Below are 20,336 nucleotides of genomic sequence, written 5' to 3' on the forward strand. Positions count from 1 at the left end.
AGACTTACCAAACAAAAGTGCTGGCAGGTCGATAGACACACAAACAAACACAAACATACAGACAAAATTCTAGCTTTCACAACCAACGGTTGCCTCGTCAGGAAAGAGGGAAGGAGAGGGAAAGACAAAAGGATTTGGGTTTTAAGGGAGTGGGTAAGGAGTCATTCCAATCCCGGGAGCGGAAAGACTTACCTTAGGGGGAAAAAAGGGCAGGTGTATATATATATATATATATATATATATATATATATATATATATATATATATATATAGACACACACACACACACACTCCTGGAAATTGAAATAAGAACACCGTGAATTCATTGTCCCAGGAAGGGGAAACTTTATTGACACATACCTGGGGTCAGATACATCACATGATCACACTGACAGAACCACAGGCACATAGACACAGGCAACAGAGCATGCACAATGTTGGCACTAGTACAGTGTATATCCACCTTTCGCAGCAATGCAGGCTACTATTCTCCCATGGAGACGATCGTAGAGATGCTGGATGTAGTCCTGTGGGACGGCTTGCCATGCCATTTCCACCTGGCGCCTCAGTTGGACCAGCATTCGTGCTGGACGTGCAGACCGCGTGAGACGACGCATTATCCAGTCCCAAACATGCTCAATGGGGGACAGATCCGGAGATCTTGCTGGCCAGGGTAGTTGACTTACATCTTCTAGAGCACGTTGGGTGGCACGGGATACATGCGGACGTGCATTGTCCTGTTGGAACAGCAAGTTCCCTTGCCGGTCTAGGAATGGTAGAACGATGGGTTTGATGACGGTTTGGATGTACCGTGCACTATTCAGTGTCCCCTCGACGATCACCAGCGGTGTACGGCCAGTGTAGGAGATCGCTCCCCACACCATGATGCCGGGTGTTGGCCTTGTGTGCCTCGGTCGTATGCAGTCCTGATTGTAGCGCTCACCTGCACGGCGCCAAACACGCATACGACCATCATTGGCACCAAGGCAGAAGCGACTCTCATCGCTGAAGACGACACGTCTCCATTCGTCCCTCCATTCATGCCTGTCGCGACACCACTGGAGGCGAGCTGCATGATGTTGGGGCGTGAGCGGAAGACGGCCTAACGGTGTGCGGGACCGTAGGCCAGCTTCATGGCGATGTTTGCGAATGGTCCTCGCCGATACCCCAGGAGCAACAGTGTCCCTAATTTGCTTGGAAGTGGCGGTGCCACGGCAAACTGGCTGACACTGACGGCGGCGGTGCACAAATGCTGCTCAGCTAGCGCCATTCGACGGCCAACACCGCGGTTCCTGGTGTGTCCGCTGTGCCGTGCGTGTGATCATTGCTTGTACAGCCCTCTCGCAGTGTCTGGAGCAAGTATGGTGGGTCTGACACACCGGTGTCAATGTGTTATGTGTTCTTTTTTCCATTTCTAGGAGTGTGTGTGTCTATATATATATATATATATATATATATATATATATATATATATATATATATATATATATATATAACAAATTTTATTAAGGAATAAATACATTGGGAAGGAGTAGTTAGTATCCCTAGCTACTTAAACAGTCCTGTGTTGGATGTTCTTGAATTCACACCACAAATAACTCAAACTGCACATTTTTGGGCTCGGAAAACTTAAACTTGGCGTGATGAGTTACCTCAGAAAATACTTTTGTATGACTTTACGGACTGAAAGTAAGCATAGTACACTAGCTTTTTTTAATTATTTTTATTTCACCTGTGTCTGACAACATTTACATAGCAAATAGAAATTTGAGTAGGTGCTTCATCAGTTCTGTGGTAAGATCCTCCCAGTTAAATTTATTGTCAAACTGTAGTTCCAAGAACTTAACAGTGTCAACTTCTTCTATCTGCTTGCCCTCATATCTTAGGCATACACTAGCAGGAAACATTTTACAGGTTGAGAACTGCATATAGGATATTTTTTCAATGTTTAGTGACAGAGTTGGCTAAGAGCCATTAATTAATTTCTATAAAAATTTAATTAACCGACTTTTCTAAGGCTCTACTTGATTTACTATTTACTGTAATGTTTGTGTCATCTGCAAAAAAATCAACTTGGAATCTGGTGATGTTACTGATGAAAGATCATTGGTATACACAATAAAAAGTAAGGGCCCTAAGATGGAACACTTGGGGACACAACATGTAATTGGCTTAAAAATAGGTCAGAAGGTACTAATCAAAACACAATGCCCACTGAATACACAAAAACAAGAGTGTCGCAAATACTGTCTTGCATATAGGGGCCCAGTCAAACTCTGTTGTATTGCCCATGCAAATGCAGTAGAACTGGTCAAACACAAAAGTCATTGGTAGTGCATCATATAAGCCACCTCAAGGCATATTAAGAATTGTTCTGTAAGCTATGAATATAAAAGTTAATACAGAATAAATACTGGTATAAGGGCATGAGTTTAAGGTATAACATTCCATAATACACTGTGGATAGGAGACAACAATGTGATTGTCAACCATTACAAAAACAGGTCGCACATAGCATTTTAAAACAGTTGTGAAAGAATGAGCTGGAAAAAATGGAGGCAGATAATCTTAACATGATAAAGTAATTCGAATCTGCAATATTTTTTAATGAATGGGTTCATGAAGAAATGTAATGTTGCTTCAAGGCTAGCTATTTATATCCATAGAATCGAGAACTGATTTGAATAAGAACAACCTATTGGAAGTTAAGACTACTGTCAATGGTTTATTGGATGTGTAACAGAATGAAGCCTAAGAAACAAAAATCAAGAGCTCACTGAATGAAAAGGTAGTCAGAGTTGTCATAATAATACAAAATAAGTTTGTGGACTCAAAGGTGACAATTATCAATATGTGAAGTATATTTTATATGTGTGACGGAAGGTGTAAAATACACTCCTGGAAATTGAAATAAGAACACCGTGAATTCATTGTCCCAGGAAGGGGAAACTTTATTGACACATTCCTGGGGTCAGATACATCACATGATCACACTGACAGAACCACAGGCACATAGACACAGGCAACAGAGCATGCACAATGTCGGCACTAGTACAGTGTATATCCACCTTTCGCAGCAATGCAGGCTGCTATTCTCCCATGGAGACGATCGTAGAGATGCTGGATGTAGTCCTGTGGAACGGCTTGCCATGCCATTTCCACCTGGTGCCTCAGTTGGACCAGCGTTCGTGCTGGACGTGCAGACCGCGTGAGAAGACGCTTCATCCAGTCCCAAACATGCTCAATGGGGGACAGATCCGGAGATCTTGCTGGCCAGGGTAGTTGACTTACACCTTCTAGAGCATGTTGGGTGGCACGGGATACATGCGGACGTGCATTGTCCTGTTGGAACAGCAAGTTCCCTTGCCGGTCTAGGAATGGTAGAACGATGGGTTCGATGACGGTTTGGATGTACCGTGCACTATTCAGTGTCCCCTCGACGATCACCAGTGGTGTACGGCCAGTGTAGGAGATCGCTCCCCACACCATGATGCCGGGTGTTGGCCCTGTGTGCCTCGGTCGTATGCAGTCCTGATTGTGGCGCTCACCTGCACGGCGCCAAACACGCATACGACCATCATTGGCACCAAGGCAGAAGCGACTCTCATCGCTGAAGACGACACGTCTCCATTCGTCCCTCCATTCACGCCTGTCGCGACACCACTTGAGGCGGGCTGCACGATGTTGAGGCGTGAGCGGAAGACGGCCTAACGGTGTGCAGGACCGTAGCCCAGCTTCATGGAGACGGTTGCGAATGGTCCTCGCCGATACCCCAGGAGCAACAGTGTCCCTAATTTGCTGGGAAGTGGCGGTGCGGTCCCCTACGGCACTGCGTACGATCCTACGGTCTTGGCGTGCATCCGTGCGTCGCTGCTGTCCGGTCCCAGGTCGACGGGCACGTGCACCTTCCGCCGACCACTGGCGACAACATCGATGTACTGTGGAGACCTCACGCCCCATGTGTTGAGCAATTCGGCGGTACGTCCACCCGGCCTCCCGCATGCCCACTATACGCCCTCGCTCAAAGTCCGTCAACTGCACATACGGTTCACGTCCACGCTGTCGCGGCATGCTACCAGTGTTAAAGACTGCGATGGAGCTCCGTATGCCACGGCAAACTGGCTGACACTGACGGCGGCGGTGCACAAATGCTGCGCAGCTAGCGCCATTCGACGGCCAACACCGCGGTTCCTGGTGTGTCCGCTGTGCCGTGCGTGTGATCATTGCTTGTACAGCCCTCTCGCAGTGTCCGGAGCAAGTATGGTGGGTCTGACACACCAGTGTCAATGTATTCTTTTTTCCATTTCCAGGAGTGTAATTATGGGCTCATAGCAACGCATATGAGATTCCAATACTTAATAGGACTCTTCAAAATGTGAGGACCTTAATTATTATTAATATGTCGGGCAGGATGGACTGCAAATGAAATGTTGTGCTGAGGGCAAAATAAAGTAGTGTTAATACTATCATACATAATGGGAGATGGAGACTAAGGAGGATTAAGTCAGGAACGGCTGTTGAGAAAGACAATACACGACACCACAGGTGTCTTTAAGTGAATACACATAGTGTATGCAAATCTAATCCATTTCTATTTTGTAGGTAGACATGAGTCAAGTAGAGAATGGAAGAAAGGGGATGAGTACACAAATATGAGAAGAAGGTAATTAAATCATAGATGAAACCAGTGTAGTAAGTAAAAATACAAGTACATGACTCAATTTGATGATTAGACCTAAGGAAGGGAAAAACAACTAATTGTTTATGCCAGGAAGAGGCGACAGCAAACACTCTGTTTCAGATGAAAAAACATGCATGTGGAGAGCCGATGGGTGAAAATCAGTGGGGATGGAGAGGAGACATGATCAAAGAGTAACTAAGAACTTATAGATCATGCACAGCTAGTAATTAACTACAAGTAGTAAAACAAAAACTAACACCATGCAAATTATAACCCTGAACCCATGCACCATAAACACCTTTCAGTCATAAACTGTGAACTAGGAAGATGAGGAAACTGGTACCATTAAATGGTATGCAGTACTTTTAACAAGTTTTACTTATAACCTGTTATGACAGTCTTTGCTTTTCAGAGCCACGGAAACTTAAAATTAGATTATTACATAGATTAAATATTAACTTTGTATACAACATTGAAAATACGAGATGCACACACAAAAGGACAATGCTGTTGAAACATTGGGCCAGAGGTGGATCATGGGACAACAGAATGGAACATCAGAGAGACAGCACAAGTAAAAGGTGAGACATCAATGACTCTTGTTGGGTACCAAATGACATGATAGTTTATGGACAATAAAATAAAAGCAATGGATCAAAAAGGGCGAAAGGGCCAGTATGAAGATGAACAAAGTCAAGAATGACCAGTGTGGAACCTCACTTCATAAAAGGAGCCACACTGGTGGGTGACAGCCTTTGACAAATAATGAAAAATGATACAGGAACAAGAGTGTTACACAATGGCATGATGTCGAGCAAAGAATTACTAAGGTCACCTTGAACATCCAATACAGTCAACTCACATATTATGAGATCACACCCTATCCCAGCCCTAGAAGAATGAAAATACAAGTAATAATGACAGAAGTTGCTATAAGAAAAGAAGAAAAGGCCATGAGGGAGAAGAAAGAAGACTTGTGCTTGAAAAATGAAGATTCACCTCCCACCGTCCTCTCTTGAGATCTCAAAAATCAAATATGTTAAAATACCATGCAAAAACTCCATAACACTTCAATTTAATGCTGAGCCAATAGTATGAACTCTGACCATCAAACAGTAAACATCAACATAGAATTGCTGCTAGTCTTCATACAGTGGAAATATGGGCAAATCATCAAGAATAATGGCCTACAATCTCTAGCAATCCATGATTTGTTATGTCACCAAAGCAATGACCCTGGTAATACAATACTACCATGGACGTCATGTTGGTGTCTGTACAAACAGACGTGTAACAGATTGCCTAACACAAAACACTGTCACCAAAGGTCGTACCATATTGTGCAGCTACACTACAACTAAAATAGCCTGCCCGGCTAACTGCATGGTGTAACATGCTGCTTCCCAAGTGGGAAGGCTTGCTGGTCCCTGGCACGAATTTGCTGGGCAGATCTGTGTCGAGGTCTGGTGTGCTGGCCAGCCTGTGGATGGTTTTTAAGGCGGTTTTCCATCTGCCTCTGCGAATGTGGGCTGGTTCCCGTTATTCCACCTCAGTTAACTATGTCAGAGATTGCTTCACAAACACTGTCTCCATGTACATGTACACCATAATTACTCTATCACTCAAACATTGGGGTTGCACTCATCTGGTATGAGATGTTCCTGGGAGGGGGGGGGGGGGGGGGGGTCCGCTGGGGGCCGAACTGCACAATACCCTGGGTTTGATGTGGGGTGGTGAGGTTGGTGGACTGCTGTGGCCTGTTGTGGGGTTGTGAACCACTGAGGGCTATGGCGGGACGAAGCCTCTCTGTCATTTCTAGGTCTCCGGTTCAATAAACGCAATACAATTCAATACACAACTAAAATAATCAACCTATGTCATTACATATGTCTCTACCATATGAAAACAAGAACATGCGAGCTATGACAGACTGTGGTCTGCACAGCCACTCAACTTACAGGAACTGTATTCAGCAGTCCGCAAATAAGTGTATGTGTATGAAAGGAACTGTGTACTACAATCCACAAAGAAATGTACAAGTACAAGCAGAACTGTATACCACAGTCCACAAATAAGTGTAATAGTGCAACTGTAGTATTTGAAAAAAAGTTCATTCCAGTACCAAGTCACAAAAAGGAAAAATTGTCCTTTACGAGTGTCAAGAAACATTACCTCATTGTCACTCACATCTGATGTAATAAGTACCTTCTAAAGTTCTTACATAAGTGCATACTTTTGTAATTGCAATTATTTTATGTAGGTATATACCTTTGTAGTCTTCAACTATTTTATAGATATGTGTTCAGTTTACCATCAACAACAGTGAATTTAATAATATTCCATATGGAGATATAGAGAGACATATATTTTAAATGCACATGTAATGCAAAGGGTTTAGAGAAAATAATTTGGAAGATTAGACAATGGTTTCCACATCTTCAACCATACATGTCATCACTACTAATAAGTGGAATGATTGTGTGCTTTTCTTTCCACAAATATGAAACACAGTTATACCAGTTAAAAGGATGAGTGAAATACTGATTCAAGTGTGAAAAAGACAGTCTAGTGTAATTATTTATAAAGAGTCATCAAAGAGCTAAACAATAATTCTGGCCACTTGGTCCATTAACATATAATATTTCAGTATAATAATTTTAAGAATTAAGATTATACTAAATTATCTTGTCAGTCACTTCTTTGAAACTTTTATGTATTAAAGATAAATAATTAAATAATATTATAAGATGACTCATCTTAACTTAAGACAAGGTAGCTGGACAAAGAAGGACACAGCTCAATAAGCAAATTGAGAACTTAGCTAATTTGGCACTGCTTTAGCCAATACCTCAACCCTTGACTAAATCCAGTTCCAAATTAACTGGAAACAGGAAGGTTATTTAAGGTGACAGTCCACTTTTACTACCTTTTGCATCTACATCTACATCTACTTGTACGTGATTACTCTGCTATTCACAATAAAGTGCGAGGCAGACGGTTCAGTGAACCACCTTCAAGCTGTCTCTCTACCATATCACTTTGAATGGCATGCACGAAAAACGAGCACTAAAATTTTCTACACAAGCCCTGATTTCTCCTATTTTATTGTGATGATCATTTCTCCCTATGTAGGTGGGTGGCAAAGAATGTTTTTGCAATCGGAGGAGAAAACTAGTGATTTAAATTTCATGGGAAGATCCCATGATGACAAGAAATGCCTTTGTTTTAATGATTGCCACTCCAATTCACGAATCACGACTGTGGCACTCTACCCCCTATTTCATGATAATATAAAATGAGCTGCCCTTCTTAGAACTTTTTTGATGTTATCTGTCAGTCTCACCTGATGTGGATCCCATACCATACAGCAATACTCCAGAATAGGACGGACAAGCGTGGTGTAAGCAGTCTCTTTAGTAGAACTTTTGCACCTTCTAAGTGTTCTGCTAATAAATCACAGTCTTTGGTTTGCTCTGCCCACAACATTATCGATGTGATCATTCCAACTTAGGCTCCATCAGTGATTAGCACACTGGCCTTGCATTCGGGAGGATGATGGTTCAAACTCATGTCCGGCCATCCCGATTTATGTTTTCCATGATTTCCCTAAATCACTTCAGGCAAATGCCAGAGTGGTCCCTTTGAAAGGGCATGGCCAACTTCCTTCCCCATCCTTACCTTATCTGAAGGAACTGATGAACTTGCTGTTTGGTCCCCTCCCCCAAATCAACCAACCAACCACATTTCATGGGCAACAAATAAGGTGACAGTCCATTTTACCACCTTCCATGGGCAACAGGTAAAGGTGACAGTCCATTCTACTACCTTTCACTGGTATCTCCTCAATGAGATGAAGTGAATGATGTGTCACAGGCCATATTTTTGGCACTGGTGAAAATTTTTAACCAACAGCTGTGTTTGCTGATATAATGTGCCAGAATTATGCTGTTTAGTTTCTTTCTCAAAATGGAGGTTCGTTTCAGTCCTGGTGTGTCTTACAGCTTGACTGCTTTCTAAACCACCTACCCTAAAAAAAAGTGCTGCTCAAACACCTTTAACTACTGGTATTTTACCACTCATGAGAGTGCCTGCTACCCCCTAAATCCTCTGTCACCTGGCCCAGACTAGCACTAGGTTCAAAAAAATTGGTGATCTGGTACTCTGATCCTAACTCAGCCTGCAGAAGTTGGTCTACACCTATGTAATATAGTGCCAGGCAATAAGACTTATGGAACAAAGTTGCAAAGAACACAAGCATTATATCTAATTCGAGCAGTCAACTAAATCAAATATCACTCAATACTACATCACAAGTGAGCATAAAATTAAGCACTAATGCATTCTGGAAAAATATATTAAAGGAAGCAACAGAGATCAGAGTAGTGAGTAATCATCACTGACAGCAGCTATAGTTTAAGTAAAGTAGGGGGTTCAGCACTCAGTTTGTTTAAACAACATCAGATTGCATCTGAATGCCCTCCGTTTTCTCATCAGTAAACACTTGTTAAAAGGCTTTTTAGTGAAAGCATTATGGCATTTTGCTTATTTAAACTTTTTTACATTTTGTTTAGTTTCTTGGTTGGATTTGATGCACTATTATTGTTTAATGACCCCATAAAATGATTGCTAGGGCAGTGCACAGGATGTATCATTAACAGTTTCCAGTATAAAAAGTGAGCAAAGAAATCTGTGATCAACATTTGATGAAAACAGAGAACTTGTTAAAATATCATATAAAGAGGAAAGAACAACTCACCAGCACCCAAAAACTATCTATGTTGGTTTGGATTGATATACAAGAGCCAAATTCCAAGTACAAATGTTTGTTCCAGCCTTGGTCACTTCTGTCCAAGTTTCAGAGTTACATTTAGGGGTTCAACTTTGTAATAGCCATGACCGATGAAGACGTGAAAGTTGTAGATGTCACTGGTTTGAACACTTTTTATTTTCGTTCACCAAATGAAACTTCTCTGGTCATAATAAGTCCTTACACATTTCTTCCTTCTAAATATCTAGTATATTCTCTGCTCCATACACTGTGGTTTCCTGAGTGTTAACACAATTAGATTGGTCCATGCACATTGATTCTAAATTAGGATTGATCCAGATTTACCACAGGTAGCATTGCCTTCACAAGGTACATTGGTGTGTATACATGTTTAACTTTTGAAGCATACAACATTATGGATATGGTATCAGTAGATTCAGTAAAACTAAGAAAGTACGAATTGTTCACAGATTTTGACAGATAACATCTGTAGACACCCTGTAAGTTCTAGAGACAAGTAATGGAATACAGATTTTACAGTACAACCAAATTTGCAACAACACAATTAGCAAGAAAACAAATTTTGAAACAGACAAAAAGCGTATTGCATGTATGCAAAACTCAGTACTAACACAGAAAAACAGCCATGTTAATTTCAATAATAGACCAAAAGACAAAAATTACAAATCGTGCAATATTGTTAAATTAATAATTAAATTATCTTTTGGAACTTGTTCATCTACAGCTATTATACTCTGCACACCACCGTCATCTGAAAACTTAGGAAACAGAGATGCTTCCTAGTTTTTGTCAGTTCTGTCCCAAACCCAAAACAGCCAAATTTGAAATTTGAAAATTGTGTTTTAAGTCTGAATTTAAAAATATGGTAGAATCTTAAAACTGTTCACGCCAAAATTACTTTTATTATTCGTAAATCCTTATAGGGAACATAAAACAAATGTGACCTATTCATAGAAAAACATAAAACTGTAGAACACCTGTTTGACAATCAGAGTGGGAAACATGCCCAAATCACATTAATTATACCACTGTCAGCACAATATAAACATCATATTCCCATAAATAATTACCAATAGTTACTGTACATGTTATTCTCAAACTGTACATCTTCCTAGTTTTAAAATGACATTAACCTACCTCAAAAAGTGTATAAACTAATACAAGAACAATTCCAGCCTGAACCAGGAGGTTTACAAGATCTTTGATGTGTCAGTGGAGACAATGCATTTGGTTGTCAGGGATGCACAAAAGTGCATGTGTGTTTAAAGGTCTCTCTATAAATTGTTGTCATCACTAATACATACGAATGTTGTTAACAGCTGTGGTGAATGTGTAACAGAATCTACAATAAAACCATCTGATGGAAAATGATCCTATTTATTTAGAGGCAAACATCAACTTAAACCTACTACCGCAACCTATTTTTAGAAGCTTGTATAAGAAGAAGCAGCAGCCTTGAGACATTGTTAGAACTTTGACAACTTTGTCCAAATTTGGATACTTTAGGACAAAAGGCAGGTACTAGAATCTTGTCACACCCAAAATGGAATTAGGACAGGTGGATGAAGTGGCATTAGGAGCATCTCAGGATGCTTGAGATAAACAGTTGAGTTTTAATGTGTTCAGATTTCTGGTTCTACAGTAATACAGGTCTGTTGAAAATTGATACAAATGCTGCATTTTCTCTAATATTCAATTAATTTTCCCTTTATATGTTTCACTCTAATGACACCAATAGCAAATCACTCTACCAGTAGCTTTTACTCATCAACATTGATTATATTACAGCATAATAGAACACATTGCAAACCATTGTTAATTAAATATAGAATTTAAACAGTTATTAATCTATATATTCTTGACAGCATTAACTACATACTTGCTGAACTACCTAATTTAAGTGTAACAAATCAAAGGTATGACTACTATACAAGAACCTGTACTTCTCTGCTGTTGCCACAAAATAGATTAGCTAATCCTAACAATAGTCATAAGTATATCGCAATTAAAATATTTAACAAATTGTCTAAGAATGCATCAATCAGGCCTGACAAAATATTTAAAGAAAATGCACATAACTTCTTGTTAACTGATCCAGTCTATTCATTAAAAGAATTTTTAGAAATGCCCAATATCAAATTAAATATTTAAAAATTTATTTTGTAAAATTAATAGGTTAAGTGAACCAACAAAGTCTATTGCATGTAATAATGCTGAATGACCAATAAAGAATCTGAATCTGAATCTGAACTGTTAGGTAAGTTAAGATGTAAAATTCTGAGATGACATAGCTATTATCAAGTGTTTCTGTTCTTGTTGGTTTAGCAGTCTGTTATGCTGTCACAGTCTCACTGAGAAGGCTGTTGATATAGTTTTTCTATAGATTTCAAGGTACCATATATTTTTCTGAATATTCCAATATTCTCTTTGTAGGTTGGATTCTGATATTCTCAAGTGACACAACAAGAGTGAACATTCCATTCCTATCCAACAAGTTGTTGAGGAAAGTATTTTATACCGCCCTCACAATCCACGTGATTAAACTAAGAATCCCACTCTCCACCACATAAGTCACTCCTTAAGGTGGCTGCAGAAGTGTGCCCAGCATTAATAGTACTAGAGGACAAGCAGGGATGACAAATTGTTGGGTGAAAAGAATTAACTAGATAGATGTGATTTTTATCTAAAACCACAGTCTTTCACTGTTACAATCAGACCAAGAACTTCCCCCTTGTCTGTGTACATAACTTACACCATCATTCAAATAATGTTGGTTAACCAGTATATACATAATAACTCATACTTACAGTCATTTACAGGTCATAAACTGCTTTTCATGTCACATAAAATCATTTGCATGTTTCCTTCACAGTACTGCACTTTTCTCAATAAAAGTATCTTTTTATTATTTTTCAAACACATGGTAAATTACTTTATTTTTTTCTTATTCATTTACCCACACATTAACTTTGACAGATCTTAGCATGAAGCAGAACTTAAAGAGGTGTAACAAACCAGAAAATACATTTGTATAAATGTCATTTACTATAACCAATCCTACAGTTAGAATTTTTAAATTCACTTATCTATTCGAAACAAACTTGCTGCTTTGTTACAGAATACTGAGCTAATAATAAGAATAGACTACTGCATGCCAGAAGATGATCTTAAGACCGTGAATAGGTTCCTCAATATAATTATTACCATGTTGAGGTAGAGAATGAGAGCATGAGAGGATTTATTTCATTTCAGTTTCTCCATTTTGGTCCTGTCTTGAAAGAATCTAATACCTCATACAGTATGATTGATGATTTCCTGTTAAGGAAGGGCAAAAGTGGATTATTATAGTCATTAGTGGCCACTTTTAACTTACTTCCCATGGTAAAAGTGGAACTGCTACTGCCAGTTGCTTTCTATATTTATATTTTACACTAAAAAATTATGTTTTACTAACCAGCTTTTTTCTCATGCTGATTATAATATAATTTTAAATCACTTTGACAGGAAACCAGTATCCATCACACACCAGTCATGTATGTAGGATACATAAATGGGATCTCCATCCCACCAAATATGAGTTTATAACAAGCAACAAAATAGGGCTTACTGCACAAACACATTATCTTTGTTGCTTCCTACAGGATACAAGGGTAGCTGTGCAAAACGGAAGGCATAAGCTTAAATTCCCTCTTATACTGTAGCTACTGAGAGTACTGGAAGCCATGTTTAAGATATTTATGAAGAAACTCCTACAGCACTTTTAATACCAATTTTGCCTAAGAAAAAAAAAAAAAAGAGGATGAAACAGAGGAAAAGACTGGATAACATCTGTTGAAGCATTGACAGGCAGTCACAGATCTACATTTTTCACAGACAAAGCAGTAAACATTGACTGAATTACAAAACCTATTGTAAAGTTTTGCCAAAAAAAATAAAGAAATAAAACTTACCTCAACATTGACTTCCTGGTCAATTCTGACACAAATGATGATACAATGATATGAGTGCCTGTCAAATTTATAAACAGGACTGTCCTACTTTCTGAAAGTGGCAGCAAACACAAGTACACAATCATAAGTTGCTACAGCAGGTCTACTCCAACTGAAATAATATGAACCACCAATTCCCTTCTGTTATTTGTTTCTTTATTTTTTAAATGCAGTGACACCTTCATACTATATACCAAGAGAAAGATTGTTGAAAAGTAATAATTATTTTAATATGGGGGTGTTCTTAGAACAGTACTTAAATACTTGATGGAAATTCATATGAACTATTTTCATAATTTAGTCAGAAATATGCAGCAGCACAACTCATTTATAAAAATAAGCATCAATGAACACTCATTGTTTAAGAATTTATGAGCTGCCTTTTGCATTGGTTTCTGTAAGGAATTATCCATATACGAGGGTCACTCCAAAAGAAATGCACATTACTTTTTTTTTAATCCATCTTTTATTCTACATGTTTGAAAGTTTTACAGTGTGTAGATACATCCTTTAGGAACAATATTTTCATTTCCCCACATAATTTCCATCCCCCTCAACTGCCTTATGCCACTTGGAACCAAAGCCTGTATACCGGCACAGTAAAATTCTGGACTAACCTGTGGGAGCCACTGTTTTGCAGCGTGCACAAGGGAGTCAGCATCTTCAAACCTTGTTTCACGAAGAGAGTCTTTCAGTTTCACAAAGAGATGATAGTCACATGGAGCCAGGTCAGGACTGTAAGGTGGGTGTTTCAGTGTTGTCCATCTGAGTTTTGTAATCACTTCCATGGTTTTTTGACTGAATTGTAGCCGTGCATTGTCGTGCAACAGCAAAACATCTTGCTTTTGCTGATGTGGTTGAACACAACTCAGTCGAGCTTGAAGTTTCTTCAGTGTCACATATGCATCAGAATTTATGGTGGTTGCACTTGGCATGATGTCCACAAGCAAGAGTCCTTCAAAATCGAAAACACCGTAGTCATAACTTTTCCTACAGAAGGTGTGGTTATGAATTTTTTTTTTTTCTTGGGTGAATTTGTGTGATGGCACTCCACTGATTGCCTTTTCGTCTCTGGTGAAAAATGATGGAGCCATGTTTCATTGCCTGTCACAATTCTTCCAAGAAATTCATCTCCACCATTCACGTACTGTTTCAATAGTTCGCTGCATACCATTTTTCTCGTTTCTTTGTGAGCCACTGTCAACATCCTGGGAACCCACCTGGCACAAAATTTCAGTATATATATATATATATATATATATATATATATATATATATATATATATATATATATATATATGAATATAATAGAGGGAAACATTCCACGTGGGAAAAATATATCTAAAAAGAAAGATGATGAGACTTACCAAATAAAAGCGCTGGCAGGTCGATAGACACACAAACAAACACAAACATACACACAAAATTCTAGCTTTCGCAACCAACGGTTGCCTCATCAGGAAAGAAGGAAGAAGAGGGAAAGACAAAAGGATTTGGGTTTTAAGGGAGAGGGTACGGAGTCATTCCAATCCCGGGAGCAGAAAGACTTACCTTAGGGGGAAAAAAGGACAGGTATACACTCGCACACACACACATATCCATCCGCATCCGCCCAAACTCTTTGCCTTTACAAATGTCTGCTTGTGTCTGTGTATATGCGGATGGATATGTGTGTGTGTGCGCGAGTGTATACCTGTCCTTTTTTCCCCCTAAGGTAAGTCTTTCCGCTCCCAGAATTGGAATGACTCCTTACCCTCTCCCTTAAAACCCAAATCCTTTTGTCTTTCCCTCTCCTTCCTTCTTTCCTGACGAGGCAACCGTTGGTTGCGAAAGCTAGAATTTTGTGTGTATGTTTGTGTGTCTATCGACCTGCCAGCGCTTTTGTTTGGTAAGTCTCACCATCTTTCTTTATATATATATATATATATATATATATATATATATATATATATATATATATATATATATATATATATATAATAGAAGGAAACATTCCACGTGGGAAAAAATATATCTAAAAACAAAGATGATGTGACTTACCAAACGAAAGTGCTGGCACATCGATAGACACACAAACAAACACAAACATACACACAAAATTCAAGATTTCGCAACCAACAGTTGCCTCATCAGGAAAGAGGGAAGGAGAGGGAAAGACGAAAGGATTTGGGTTTTAAGGGAGAGGGTAAGGAGTCATTCCAATCCCGGGAGTGGAAAGACTTACCTTAGGGGGAAAAAAAGGACACACACACAAATATCCATCCACACATACACAGACACAAGCTTTCGTTTGATAAGTCACATAATCTTTGTTTATATATGGGCTACTCAGTGGTTTGAGTCCTCGTCCATCATACTGGTCCAAACTGCGAGGACTTTCTCCATTTCACTGCCAGTTTCTCTTTTCTGGCATGCTGAAATCAAGCAAGGGATGCAATCAAATCAAACCTGAACTTTCGTAAACTAAGGCTTTACGATACAAATCGAAAATCACCATATAACTTTATAAGAATATTACTCAGAAAGAAACAATTTCTGACTACCTTATTATGATACAGTGTATCATACATACACCTCTGGTGTCTCTGACGTGAAGTGACACTTCTTTGATAATTCTCTCTGGCTTTGCATTCTGCCTTTGTTCTCTTGCACCACGTTCGACGTCCACTTCTATATTCGCTCTTTTGAGTGCCGCAATAAATGTTCATCTTGACTCTAAAAACTGTGTTATCATGGTTCTATGCCATATAAAACCAACAGTGGTGATCCCAACTTCAACGTCATGCATTTGGGAATTATTTTGTGCTTATTTTCATCATTAACATACTTCGTATGCCGGTCCACATTGTCTTCACACCAATGGATCTACCAGTGTCGTTTTGTGCTTGTTTCATGCACCTTTTTAACTGTGCTTGTGTATATACAAGTTTCCCTAATGTACAGTTGGTTAAAAGTGATTAATTTACTGACCCCTGCCATGCCAGCGGCCACTTAACCGTTGCCTGCCCAACATGGTCACTGTCTAATGCTACTATGCAGCAAGGCCCACAACCGGCACAGTGATGCCGCTCACCGACATTGTGAACAATAATCATGTGTAGGACACCCCTCTGGTTAAGCATTCATTTTCTGGTTGGTTTGATGAGCAGACGCAGTTTGAGAACTATAATTCAAATGAGCACACACACAGGGTTGCACATTCTTATATGCCTGACATCAGTGCACCCCCCCCCCCCCCTCTCCCTCCTTGTCCCCTCGCATGCTGTCTTGGTGACACTGGTCATCTCAGTGATCATCGCTCCGTGGTCACCATGATTGCCTTCTACCTGCCCCCATAACAGAACCGGCCGTTTCTTCTGCACTGGCTTCCGCATCAGCCCCTCTTGGCTGCTTCACGATTGCCTTCCGCCCGCTGTTGCAACGGCACTGGCCGTTACACCCACGCCGTGCCTGCCTCCCAGCCTGCAGTTGCAACCCATTGTGCCATCAGTTACACCGGCTCACTCCACATCATGCGCTGCTTGCAGCCACCCCCGTACACAGACCTTGGTGACACACCATTCACGGCTACTGCAGTGTCAGGGGCTCCCTCCACTGCCAGCACAGATCTTCGCCTACCAGTGCTGTATGTGTTGCAAAAGGACAACCCTAGGACTTGGTTTGCACAGGTGGATCATCTACTGGATAGCCACGGAATTTGGGATGACAACACACATTTCGTCTGCCTGGTGAGCCACCTACAGACCAATCCAGACCACATCAGTGATCTGCTACTCTCACTGCCCACCTTGCTCAAGTATTTAATGGCAAAACATTACTTATCAAACGCCTTTCTCGCTCTCTGGCAGAGGCTATCCACCCCATGATGAGCACCTCGACGACTGCACATTTTCGCAGATTTGGCGGCACATTCGTGCATTAATTGATGATCAAACACTGCCAGATGTGGCACTTTGGACTTTGTGGTTGGTCAAACTGCCATCAAACCTGCAACTTCACCTGTTATCTCACGTCACCAACCCTCTCAAGGTTTGGATACGCATGACCGACTGGACATGCGCAATCATTCATCACTGATACTGACTGTCACAAACATCCCCGTCACCACCAGTTAGCATTCCTGTGCCTTCGGTTCCATGCTCTGCTGACAGAGACCAGTGCGCTCGCCTCAGTACCTTAACTCCCTGTCAGGAGCTGCCACCTAGCGGACTACAGGAGATACTGCCTGCAGCCTCCCGACAGCCATCGACCTCGCCCGAGCAGCTACCCGCTTGGCTTCCTGTCCTGACGCAGTCAGCTGCACTGTGATGGTTCCACACTGCTTACAAGGATGACGCTCATAACTGTCATGCGCCTTGTGCCTTTCCCAGCTGAGACTGGCGGGCACACTTAGGCACTCTGTCCTGCCACGATTGTTCATGGTGCCTACCGTCAGGAGCCACACCACTTGGTCTGGTGGCTCGATGCCTCTACATCACTGACTTATCATCAGGCACTCACGTTCTCTTCGACACCTGCGCCAATGTCAGCATTATTCCGGCCAAGCATGCACGCAGCATGCTTCCTCCTCCTAATCTCGATTTGATCGCTGCAACACAATCTCCTATCATGGTCCTTGGCTCCATCAAGATGTCGCTTCGTCTGTCACTAAACGTGACGTTTCCTTGAACTTCCCACATCTCTGACATGGACGAACCTGTGACAAGGTTAGTCTTTCTACACCATTATCAACTTTCGCCCAATCTGCGGGCTGCTAAGCTCTGCCATGCATCTGGTTGTATCGTTCTGTCCTCGAACGAACTTGGCATGTCTCCACTCTCTGCCTCCTTGGCTATGCTTTCCACATCTGCATCTCGCGCTTGAAGGTTTTACAGCACATCTCTCCGATTTACCAGACGTTTACAAACAGATCAACAGGCTCCGCACACATAATGCGGAGTTATGCTCTCGCATTGCTACTGCCTCTGCTGAATTGGCTCATGCACGGAGTACCTTACACAGCCTCACTGCGGAGCTGCTTCTTTCGATACCACCTCCCTCTCCTACTTTGTCTTCACTCTGCTTTGCTCCTGTGTTGAGCTGCAGTTTCCCTGCTGCCAGTTACGTGCCAACGCTGGCCGCTCCTGTTCTGGCTTTGCAGGACCCATTGCATCGCGTGGCCACCACTCCACGTCCTTTGTCGTTGTCTGCTGCCAACGCCCCACCCACTTTACTCTGGCCTGGTAGGAACACTCATGTTCTCACTTCTTGGGATCCACAGAATTTTGTGGCTACTGCGGTGCATCCTCAGTCCTCTCCTGCTGTTAGCACTTCGCACATGCCAACCTGGCATACCAAGGTCAGTCAACTGCCGCCGCTCGTGCCCCCCCTCTTGCCCCTCCATGTGTGCCACCCTTTGCAGGTCCCAGCAGTCAGCAACAGCACTGGTCACCAAATCTGCACCATGGACAGACCCACCCATATGTCACAAAGTTCGACGTCTCAATGCTTCAAAACTGCTACAAGCTAGTACACTTTCTGTTCATTGAGTAAAGCCTATGTGGTTCCTCCCAGAGGCACATCCCGCCACTCCCTGCTGACCTACCTCCACTGATGCCTCATCCACCACCGCCACCACCTCCGCAGTCCCCGTCAACTCGCCAGCACTTGCGCAGCTCCCCGCTGCTTGAGACCACGATGACGCACCTGAGCCACATACTTCTTGCGTTGGATGCTGCCTCCGCCATGGTACAAAGATTTTTCTGTGGACTTGTGCTAGCATTGCCCACCCATGTTCTGCACTGCCATGGCATCTCTGATGCAAAGTGGCACTTCTTTGATCATTCTCTTTGGCTTTGCATTTTGTCTTTGTTCTCTTGCACCATGTTCGACGTCCACTTCTGTATTCACTCTAATTCAGTGCCGAAATAAATGTTCATCTTGACTCTAAAAGTGTGTTATAATGGTTTGATGCCACGTAAAACCAAAACACCTTTGCTTGCTACATGCCTAATTTAAGACGCTTAACATTTCTTTGCTCCATTTCATTTCTAGAATATGAAGCTATCAACAGAAAAAAATCCTTTCACAAACAGTATTAAAGAAATTACTGCAAAACAAGTTTCTTTTCTGCTTTCATGAAACCTGCTAGCCATTAGCCACCTAACAATAACCAAGCAACAAGCAGAAAGCTCTGTGGTACACCCTTCTGCCCATGCACGAGTTATCACTGCTTACTGCACATGTGCGGATTGATGGCAGTTAAGAACTGTTGTCTATTCTGGTGTGCAGATAATGTGTCTGCTAATTTTCGTAGTTTCATCCATTCTACCACTAGATGGCTGTTGCGCTAGATCAGTACCATTCGTGGTGGATTGTCATGTAACACCTGCTTTCGGTCCATTCTCCAAATGCCCCCAAATGGTTCTTAGTCTTAAACTAATTACATTACACCTACATTATGAGAAGGATAGATTGCTACTCACCACATAGAGGAAAATATTGAGTTGCCAACAGGCACAATGAAAAAACTACTAAACTTGTAACCTTTCAGGCAAAAGGCCCTCTTATTAAAAAGAAAGCAAACACAGAATAATAATAATAATAATAATAATAATAATAGTTGCAGTAGTAGTAATGCTGCCATTATTCCAGCCTAAACTTGCCACTATTACATTACATCTTTCAGACAATGTCTTGGTTACATTTTATTACCACACAGTGTTAATGCCATCTCTCTCCCCTTACCATCTCCTGTCCCCTAATCAATTATAAATGACACATTCATCTACATGGTGCGAAGTAGTTTTTATAAAATGCTGGATACCACAAAATGTAGCCACAAAAGTATTATGATGCTGTACCTTTTATTTTACAACTTAAGATAGTGTTATTTTTG

The sequence above is a fragment of the Schistocerca cancellata genome, chromosome 2, assembly GCF_023864275.1.
Source record: "Schistocerca cancellata isolate TAMUIC-IGC-003103 chromosome 2, iqSchCanc2.1, whole genome shotgun sequence".
NCBI classification, from domain to species: Eukaryota; Metazoa; Arthropoda; class Insecta; order Orthoptera; family Acrididae; genus Schistocerca; species Schistocerca cancellata.